This window comes from Crocodylus porosus, unplaced genomic scaffold (assembly GCF_001723895.1).
Source record: "Crocodylus porosus isolate Cpor-Errol unplaced genomic scaffold, CroPor_comp1, whole genome shotgun sequence".
Classification (NCBI taxonomy): domain Eukaryota; kingdom Metazoa; phylum Chordata; order Crocodylia; family Crocodylidae; genus Crocodylus; species Crocodylus porosus.
In genome coordinates, this window is record NW_017728943.1 from 113,118,024 (window position 1) to 113,127,982 (window position 9,959).

Sequence of the window (9,959 nt, forward strand, 5' to 3'; positions counted from 1 at the left end):
AGCGGCGGAGCGCGGGCGGGTTCAGCACCCTGGACAGCGCCAGGAGCGGGGCGGGGTTCAGCACCCTGGACAGCGCCGCCCACCAGCGCCGCCCCACGCCCGGCTCTGCCCTTCCCGGAGCGCTCGGCGCTCCCCGGCCTCCCGCAGCTCCCTGGCGCCGGGCAATCGGGGCACAGGCTGGGCATCACTCTGCCGCCTCTCCTGGTCCTGACCACAGACTTGGCACGGAAGCAGAAGGAAAGGTTCACGCCGCAAACACGCCTCAGACCTGCGACTGCCAGTGCCGTGTCCTGGGCTTTGATTCGAAACAAAACAACCCCTCTTGCACCCACCCATGGAAAGCAAGGGCAGGAGATGCCCGGGCAGACAGACCAAGGCCACGTGAGAGAGGAGTTCGGTTCAGAGTCCCTTAGGGTACAAGAGTCCTGTAGGATACAAGGCATGACCCCACTGTCAGGATGGTCTCCAATTCAAAGTTTCTCATCCCAGGACTTTCAGTTGAATTTGAACAATGCATAAATGGAAGAGCCAGGAGTAAGCTGTGCAAACAATGCTCCAAACAGACTCGCTTATGAAGAAACTTTCAGCCCTGAAAAATTGGAAGTGAGTGAAATGGCCACCCATGAAAAGGGTGTGTATAATGGTACAGGAAGAGGCAGCCTCTCAGTGCAGAATCCTAATGTTTTGTAGAAGCTGGGTGTTGGCTGCCAGGATCCCTTGCTTTATCTGTGGTGGGTTGGGTGTTAGAATCATAGTCATAGGGCGCATCTACATGAGATACTGTGCATTGGCCCAATAACATTGCACAGTAGCATGTAACAGCAAAAACCAAGCTAATAACCTACTGTGCAGGTGAATGTTGCAAATAATCTCAGAACAGATACTATGTTATCTGAGGGTACCTGTAGATTACAGCTTTTCTGGTGTTTTGGGGTTGATTGCTGGTTTTGTGGGCATATCTATTCAGGGTGTTTGGTGGATGGTACCCTACATACCAATGTATACACAAAACACCACAGATTTTTAGTCCTTTCTGTGCCTGGTTTTTCCTTAGACCTGAAAAAGAATGCACTGCATTTGAAAGCTTGTCTAAGTTTATCTCAGCCATACAGCTGGTCCAGTAAAAGATACCACCCACATAAGTTCCTGCCTCTTGCATATTTCCTGGACTATTACAGCTACAACATCACTCCAACTCTACCAAAAAAGTTTTAAATTACATCAATTTTCTCTCTTCAAATGTTTTCAGGTATGTGTCCAAAAAGTAAAAACTAAAATAATGTGGCTTTTCCTATGAAAACCTGAAACACTTTGTTTAAAAAAAGATCTTTTCAATGGAAATTCACAATCTGATAAAAAAAAAGTGTGTCAAAACCTTTTAAAAGAAAAAAAAAATCAACATTTTCCCAATATTTAGCTAACTTCATAAATTCTAACAGGCTTCTTTCTTGTTTTTAGTTTTTCCAAGTCTGGATGTTCAGTACTTGGGTTGGGTTGGTGCATGGTAGTACAGACTATCAACCCCTCTTTATGCTACCCTTTGTTCTTCAGATTCTAAGCTCCCATTAAAGAACAGACAGGCAGACTATGGCTAGCTGTTGTGGCTGCTGGGATACCTTTGAAATCAAAGACAAGTATAACTGGTGTGTTTGCAGAATCTGCAATAGTAACTGAAAAGTGAGCTTATTTTATACACATTAATTAGCAGGCCCTGAAAAGTAACAAGGGGGACATCAGAGCCCTCTTACCTTCTAGGCCAAGCTCAAGAACCCAAGAGCATTTAAGATTCACTGAGAAGCCAACCTCAAGGTTTGTTGATATCATCAGGCTTTAATTGAAGATGGCCACTACTTCAATTAAAAGATGTCAGCAACATTTGGACCCTACTGAGGGGCTCTGCTGGCAGGCATGTTCATACTTTCAGTCTAGTGTGAAGGGCATCTTTTCTGGATAGGTTATTTTGTATGCAGAGCTTAAAAGAACATCATTAACTTTTCTCCCTTCTGCCAATTCCAGGTTTGCATATAGTTAAAATGTTAAAGCCTCAGCCTCACAAGCCAGAATGTGGTAGCATTTAAAATCAGAAATTGAAATTCGGAGTCAATACATCAAGACCCATACAGGTCTGGGTTCAACTGGAAGCCACAGCACCTGGTAGGACAGAACTAAAGGGAAGGAGAATGCCAAATATGGAGAATTCCTTCTTGTTTCCTTAATAAAAGGGCAAAAACCAACCAAAGAAACCCCCAATTATTAGCTAAATATCTTCTTTTCCAGTGCTGTCCAGTCCTGGAAGAAGCTGCAGCAGCAACAACAGCTGCTGGTCAAGCTGAATAAATGCTGTTTATCACTTAGAGTGGAATAACATTTTAACTGCAGACAGTTCACATGAAAACCCAGTCCAGCAATAGCACATATCCCCAGTCAAAGTGATCTATACATTCATGCTTTGGGCTTTCTATTAGGATCAAGCTGCAGACACATTTGCATCTGTTTCAATTAAATCCTGACGATGTCAGCAATTAGCCCTGGAAGGTGTAGGTGGAGAAGCAATGGTAAGCTCTACAGAAGCCTGGAGTTCTAGCTCTTGCCTGTCCTTTTCTCATTACTACTGCCTAGATTCTGGGAGAGATTTGCTCCTTTCCTTCTGCAACCAACCATGGTTTTTTCTTCACCTACCAACAATAAACAGCAAATCAGTGCCAGAATAAGTCATGTAACTGTGTGGGTAGCTAGGGTCACCATCTGCTGATTTAATGTACAATCTTTTGTGAACAGTTGGGGAGGGAAAGGTAAAGCTCTGCATGAAGACTTCCTGTCATCCATTCTCTGGAGGCAAAGCCCCTCTCTGACACTTGGTACTGAAGCAGAATATGGACCATCACAGCTTCCCACCAATGCTATCTCAAGCTGGTGGAATCATTTGTCACAGTCCCTTAGGTTTCATCACTCTTTTCTATGTGGGCTCTCTAACCTCGCTGGGAAAATGAAGGGGGCAGGAAAAGGAAGCTGAAGAATTGTAAGTTGTGCCTAGAAAATCACCTCAAACTTGATTAACCACACCTTTTTGTTCTCATTAATTTCTCAAAAACAAAACCTAGCCAAACATTGAAGGGTATGGGTCAAGGCTTAGTAATTGCTTTGTTCCCCCCACAAAATGGGAAGGTAGCAACTAAAAGCAATCCTCTGAGAACCTGGAAAAATAGTGACACAAAACCACAATGTTAGAAAACTAAAGATCAAACAGATAAGGACAAAGAAATAGAAAAGACATGCTAAGGCTATAAAATCACATAAGCTATACTCCTTTACAGAAACTCCTTAATTAAACTAGATTATAGCATGTTTTTTGTTTAAATAAGATTAAACCATGTTTCAGTTGTTACTAAAACATGTGCATGATTACATATTTTAGTCATTTTCAGGGGTTTAACTTGGGTTGGTACCATCAGAGAAGTATTTAGCTTAAAAAGAACTAAGTTGTCCCTTCTTAGGTAACCAAGACACAGTACCACAGTACTAGTGGGGGTCTTGTTTTAAAGCCCAGGCTCACAGATGTAATAACTACTCTTCTCAACGGAGTCAAAACTCATTTAGGTATGAGACAGGGTGGTCTGTACTCTAAAAAAGAGTCAGCTAGCCTGGATGAAGAGTTGCAGCTGTGAGAAGGCTGCTAATGAGAGATTAGCTCCCTAGGAGTTAAAAATTCAAGAGCCAGGGGAATGACAAATTGGGAAAGCAGTGGTGGGTTCAACTATGTGGAGGGTAAACCTGCTGTGTGAAGGCCAGAGCCCTAGGGGCTGACTCCTAGTATTCAGGGTAGGACAACAAGGTGGTTTGTTTGATATATTTTTAAACTTGCTTTGGCTGTTTATAGACTCTGTTTATAGCTGGGGCTGTCAGAGACTGTTCAGGGAGTGAAAGCCTGTCTGAAGAAGCCCACAGGTGACAACCTGTGTACAGGAAACAATTGTCTCAAGGTGGCACTGCAATTCTACTCCTGTTCTTGGTCCTGCTTCATGGCAAAGCTAATGTGGATCTACCAGGAAGTGGCTGCCCTTTTTGCTGAAGATTTAGAACATCCAAGAAGAGCCGGAGTTGTATTTTCTCAGTGTCCAAGGAGAAATGCTAATGGTCCCCTTTGCTAGCATTTTTTGAAGCTTTCTCTCTTTAAAAACTCCATAAGCATTTGTGCAAATCATCTTGGGACATGTATTTAACACCTGCTCATTTAGCAACTGTCAGCAATTTGCTTCCAAAGGCTTGGTCTCCATAAGTCCACCATTGCATGATCAGTGGTCAGCTTTGCACAATTCCAGTCCTTTTTTTTAGCCAGTATTCTTTTTTGTCTACAGGCACATGCAACTTGAGGTTAAATGGAGTTCATTTGTTGAATCTTTTTACATTGCTCTATATGGTTTTCTATGTGCTAACTACTTTAAATTTGTAGCAATATAAAGTTCTTTGATTCACTGTCTTCATCTAGTAGGGAGAAGGGGTAGCAGCTGATGAAATAACAAAGCAATTTCTTGGGTCTCTAAACTTTATGCTTCTTAATTCCATATACTTTAGTTTATAAGTAAGAAGGATCAGATCATATGTCAAGCTGTCTCTGTGTACCTGCTAATCAACCAATCAGACCTTCTGATCTTCTAGGCCTTCATATACTTTGACTAGAACTGTCTCAGTATCCAGTACAAAAACAAGCAGTTTCTTTTTAATAGCATTTTCCAACCTGTGTCTTTGAAAAATTATGAGCCAGGGCCCACTGAACTGAACTGTTCTCTTCCCTCCAATCTGCACCACCTGGACCATGTCTTAGGACTGGCACTGGGGGAAAGTGTTCCATGTAGATTATCATTTCGCATTGGCTTCTCAACTCATCAACTGAATGCATCGGATTTTTTTTCGTTTTGTTTTTTTTTTGGGGGGGGGGTGTTGTTTGTTTGGGTGTTTTTTTTTATAAAACTGATGCTTTACCATGTCTCTTAACTAGGTAGAAGCCACTATTCTAGAAGTCTTAAAATATTTGCAATACACTTTGTGATCAGGCCACAATAATAATGTTATTTACTCAGATTTAAGTGGCCCACTATAGAATATTTAACATGGCTAAAATGTGTTTGATTAAAATGTAAGAAGCTACATAGAATATATAAAGCTATCTTCTGTCTGCTAACTTTTTTTCATACTTAGATCTGGCATATCTCAGGGATTATACCAAGAAGTCTTTCACCATCTTAAAAAGAAAAAGATGAGGGTACTTCTCACATTTGTGGTCAACTGAGCTAGACACAACTGAGCAATATTTGTTTGCTAGCTGAAAAAGCATTTGTGGGTAGCTGAGAGAGCTAGATGTTAAAACAAGAAACAACCCCAAACATCCATGTATTTACATCTGAATATTGGTAATGACACAGCAGAAAATTTTAGAAACCTTCTCAATCCATCACTTGCTTTATGCACTCAGAATCTGACCTTCTGGTGTGCTGCCATATATCATCTATCCATTTCCCCATTGCCTGTTCTCTACTGTAATGATCTATTGCTATTCTTGCTGTAATTACTGTCAAGATTATTTCTGTCTGTATACCCCATGTGATCAAAGAATGCAAGTTTGCTTCCATCGATTTCTAACCAAGGTATGTTTTTCTTATACTATCTCTAAACAGATGCAAGGCAATAAACAGTCTGGTTTATAATCTCTTTTGATCAATCTTGAAAGATGAGTCCATTGGAAAGTGTTTTCAAGGATGGAGGAAAAAACAGATCTGTTCCTAATCTCGCTGGAATCGCACATCTGTTAAAGCCATAGAGTATTTGGGTTTCTCCTTTCTTGGTGGTTTATCAAAACCCAGCGCTATGTACCCATCCTGTAAGGAAAAAACTGGTCTCAAGCTACCTGATATTCTTTCTTTCAGAAGACAGGTAGGTACTTTCTAAGATGTATTATGAGCTCCCTGAATTTGAGTAAATGCAAATTACTGATATTTACACTATCTCTGTCAGAAGATGTATATCACTGATCAGCTATAATACACTATTTATACAAACTTTTACATTATTTATAATAATTTTGTTTTGTTACCCAGAGAACAGCTGGGAAACCTCAGAGGATGCAATTAAAACTAAAATAATCAGGAAATATTAAAATATGGCATACATGTTGGAAAGCCCCTCTTCCTCTTTTGCCTTTATTCAGAGTCATAGACTTTTAAGGCCAGAAGGAACCATTAGATCATCTAGTCTGATTTTTTTTTTTCCCCTTTGTTTCCTACTATATCTATCTTAATTACACCTGTAGTGAGCCCAATAACTTGGGTTTGGTTAGGACTTGTCTTCTAGAAAGGCACCTCAATCTTGATTTGAAGCCATCAAGAGATGAAAAATCCACCACTCCCTGGTAATTTGTTCCACTGTATGCTCTATTTCTGCTATGAATTTTTCTTTTTTTTTTTTTTTTTTTTGGCTTTTTAGCTTTCTGTATTTGGAATTCAAAAGCATGACTTGCAATCCATATTCCTAAGACATTATATCTTAACAACTGGCTGTACTAGAATATACCTTGTTTGAATGGTTATCAAGTGATCTAGATTGCTCTGCATGACTGGCCTGTCCTTGTCGTTGCTTACTTCTCCAACCATCATTCCGTTGCCCACAAATATGAAATCACAGTAGATAATATTTACTTCCAGAACACTGATGAAAATGTCAAATAGTGTTGGGCATTATACCCATCTCTGCCAAACACCCTCAGTGAATGATCAAACACCATCATGATGACTGATTTGTGATATGCATGTATTAGCCAGTTCACAATCCAGTTCATACTTACTTAATTAGTATTATACACTGCTAATTTTCTAATCAAAATGTCAGTGGTATTTGGTTAATTGCTTTACAGAACTAGACAACACTTGCATAGCTATCTTTATCAATTAAATGTAGTTTCTTCAAAGCATGAAATCAGACTTGCTTTGCAAGACTTATTTTCTCTCATAAAAAGATACTGACTACAATTTTATTCTTTTCCCACTAAATCCTTTATCAGGTTTTTCATTATTATACACTGGAATGAGATTAGACTAGCTATCCTATAGTTACCTGGGTCATCTTATCTACATGCACTTTTTGAATACTGCGTTATTATAACTGTTTGAACATTTTGGAACTTCCCATGTTAAAAGCTATACATAAAATGACCATCAGAAACCCAGAGGACTCTTTGTTCAGCTGTTTAAAGATTCTTGGGTGCAAGTTATCCAGGACTGCTGACTCTAAAACCTACTAGAGCAGCATTTCTCAACCCATGGGTCATGACCCAGAAATGTGTCACAAGACTATGAGAAAAGTTCACAAAAAAAACTTTGAAAATGGATTTTCCTTTTAAGGGAGAAAAACATGGGGAAACTGTGGCTTTTCCCTTGAAGACTGGCAGAGCTCTAGCCTGTGAGGGGTTGCGTGGGGGGGCCCCCATGCCCCAAACACCCTCCCTTGCCCCATACACTGGCTGGGACCTAGGGGTGGGGCCCAGCAGATTGGGAGTGATGGGCACTGGGTTGGGACTGGCCAATGTTTACAAGTGGGTCCTACTACAAAAAAAAAGTTGAGAACCAGTGTATTGGAGTACCAACAAGAAAAGCAGGTACAAAAAATGAATACTGAGAGTAACACTGTTTTTAATTCCTGAAATTCATAATCTATGTTGTCAGGGATCCAATTCAGGGAGGTGTTTCAGCACAAGCCAGACTGCAAGCCCATGAGCAGACTTGTTGACTTCCACAGAAAAATAAAAAAGGTTTTATGCTAAAAGCTTAGTGTGGTTGGTATGAATGGTTCTATATGAAATAATTTTGCATTGACAAGTCTCATAACTAGGGATCTACTGAACTTGAGGTGGCTGCCAGCCAATTTTACAGGCAGATCACAAGGCTGGCAGTCATTTTCATGGGCTGAGTGCAGCATCCCTCCCTCCCCATCAATTAGCTGTAAGGATTGCCTGTCCTACAGTCCCTGCCCCTTGCCACTTTTGTGCCCTCATGTGAAAGAGAAATCTCCTAAATTTCTTTCTTTTGGGATTCACAATAAGCACCAAATCAGTGCCATTGACAAGTGAGAGTTGGAAGCTATTAAAATGTAGGGTGTCTACAACAGACACCACTATTTCCCTGGCATTCCCCATAACAATCTCATATAGTATAGTGTATGTGTGTAAAATATATACATTTAATAACTACAACAAAAACCTGACTTTGACTCCTCCCTATTGTCCTCAAATCTCAATTGCTTGTGGTCTATATGCAATAAGGGCACCAGGAACTGCTGAGAAATTTCTTCCTGAACATGCTCAGATCCATTCACTTCTGGTAGCAGGTGTTTTCCTAGGGTAGTAAGAACTTGTCTTTAACACTTTTGAGAAACAGTGACAGTGCTTGTTGAAGTCTGCAGTTCCCTGATCTCTTTCTGCAGTATCAAATCCCATCCCCCCAGCCCTCTCACTGATCATCCCACTCTGATTTTTTTTTTTCCCCAGTTTTCCCTGATGGCAAAGCAACCATCTACATGGGAGAAAGGAGGTGCATTTATTGAAGGGGTATCAATTTCCCCACTGTATTTGGTATTTACCTGTGAGGCCCAGCTCCCAGAGTCAAGTGACTTTTTTTTTTTGTGAAAATCTCTGCTTTAATTTAAAAAGGAAATTTCTAGTCATCCTGGCTGTACAGAAATACTTTTAAATGAGACAAGTTCATCTTAGACTTAAACCTGAAGGCAAATAAAACTCCTCAAAATGTAACACTCTAATTTTGGGATGGGCTGTGACTTTTTATTTGTGACTGTTTAGGCTGACAATATTTATATTAACTTCTCTGCCCCTCACTCTTTCTTTTCTGCTCCCAGTGGTTTCTAGCAATTACTGGGAAAATAGTGGACAGCAAGAAACAACGTAGCAAGGAAGTGAATATTCATTTAGGCACAGCTCTATTTAATGGAGGTACCAGAGTCACAGCAAAACAGTCCAAACAGCCCAGCAAAATTAAAACAGCCAAAGTGTTTTCTACTAGGAAGTTTCTACTAGGAAGCTCTCCTCCTTGGCATTCATTTCCTTCTGAGGTACAGTTCTTCATTTTGTCTGATCAGTTGTCCTGCCTGTAGCAGATGCCTTTAAAATGGAGACACTGACTTTCCTTTGGCTGAAGTATATTCAAACAGACTTGGCTCAAGAAAGCATCACCATCTGATGCCAAGAATCTCAAGCAGCCCATAATGCACCAGTGCTTCTAGGCTTCAATCTGTTAGACATCTGGGCAAATGCTAACACAAAAAAGAGAGTACCCCAACCATCCAGTGGCAATACTCCGTTGAGAAAGGAGCACAGCTCGCCCAAGCTGCTGGGAGACTGAACAGTTCTCATCCTGAGCTACATACTGGGGTTCCATATCAACTCCAGGGTAGAAGGTGTAAGACCTGAATCCTCCATCCTCTCTGTTTTACTGTCTCAGAGCTTTGTGGCTATTAAATGGAGGAAATGTCTCTGCTATGTTACCCCTTTCTCTTCTAGGAAAGGGGACGTCTCTTCTGTTCTACCAGGTGCCAGAGAATGACCATAGATGTGCTCTGATGCATGGTAATTAGAATGCTCTAACATCACTACAGCATCACATGTATTAAGTCCCCTTCCCCACCGCCCCTAGTGTTTCAAAATGGCCACGTTTGAAAAAGTTCATTGAATGAGCTTTAGTTTCATAGTTAGTAGGGTCAGAAGAGACTGAGCAGATCATCGAGTCCAACCCCCTGCCATGGCAGGAAAGAGTACTGGGGTCAAACGACCCCAGCAAGGTGTTCATCCTCCTCTTAAAGACCCCCAGGGTAGGAGCCAGCACCACTTCGCTTGGAAGTTGGTTCCAGATCCTAGCTGCCCTGACAGTGAAGTAGCGCCTCCTGATGTCTAATCTGAATCT